Source organism: Egretta garzetta, unplaced genomic scaffold (assembly GCF_000687185.1).
Source record: "Egretta garzetta isolate BGI_Z169 unplaced genomic scaffold, ASM68718v1 scaffold853, whole genome shotgun sequence".
Lineage (NCBI taxonomy): Eukaryota > Metazoa > Chordata > Aves > Pelecaniformes > Ardeidae > Egretta > Egretta garzetta.
Window position 1 is genome coordinate 4,602 of NW_009259244.1, and position 1,180 is coordinate 5,781.

Below are 1,180 nucleotides of genomic sequence, written 5' to 3' on the forward strand. Positions count from 1 at the left end.
CTCCCAGCCCAGCCACGATGGGGGACAAGGGCCCCGTGCCTTCACCCCCGGGTCCTGGCCGGCCACCGTGCGCAGGAGAGGGTGGTGGAGCTGCCAGCCATGACCCCCCGGACCCCGAGCTGCCCTTTGCCTGGCCTGATCCGGGTTCCCCCTTCATGGGAGGGGGGCAGGAGGGTGCCAGCCCAGCCCCCCCCAAACCAGGCGGGGGTACAGACAAATACTTTATTGATTCCACGGCCTGAGAATGGGATCTGGGATTTCACAGGAAACGTTGGTCCCAGTCACAGCAGCTTTAAAACAAAGGCCCTGAGGGAGAGGCCAGCCCCTCCACTCCACCCTGGCCGGCTGAGGAGGCACTGCCTGCCCGCAACGCCATCACGCCAGCCCGCTCCTCCCCTGCGTCACTGGGATCAACTGGGGGGCACTGGGAGCTCTAACAGGGCCAGGACAACGGGCTTGGTCTGTACAGCTGGAGCCCGGCTCGCTGCCGGACCCACCCTTGACGCGGCAGCATCAGCTGTCCCCAAATCCTGCAGGGCTTGGGACAGGCAGCGCCACCCCTCCAGGGACACGGGGCCGACCCCTCTGCCCCCGTCCCCCCCTCCTGGCTAACGCTACAGCCCAGGCACACCCGCCGTCCCAGGGGAAAAGGAAACGAGTGACAAACTGGCCCCGAGGAGCAGCAGGGTGTCATGTGTGTGTGTGTGTCCCCAGGGCCGTCCCTCCTGTGGGGCAGGGGGTGGCCGGGCGCCGCTCAGCGCCAGGGATCAGGCCAGGATGCGTGAGGGGCGTCCCCTCAGTGCCCGCAGCAGCCCCCCCGCAGCCTGGCACGACAAATCTGACAAGCAAAGGGGTTCCCCGCGCTCGTTCCCTGCCTGGAGAGGGACAGAGGCTCAGTGGCGTCAAATAATTAAATCAAACAACTCAAGGAAAAACAAAAAAAACCTCCAAACCACAAAACAAAATGCAAGACCCCCAGTGCCCGCTCCGTTTGCTCCGCAGGGTGCCGCCCCCAGGGCCCATTTCCAGTCTCTGTGCAGGATCTGTGCTTCCCCGCAGCGCGGGGCAGGGCTCCGGCCGGGGACACGCGGGGTTCGAGTGACTCCTGGGGACGCCGGAGCCACGCCTGGGCTGGCCTCCGCGGCTCTCCGGGCAGGTCGGCCTCCAGGAGGTGGCCCAG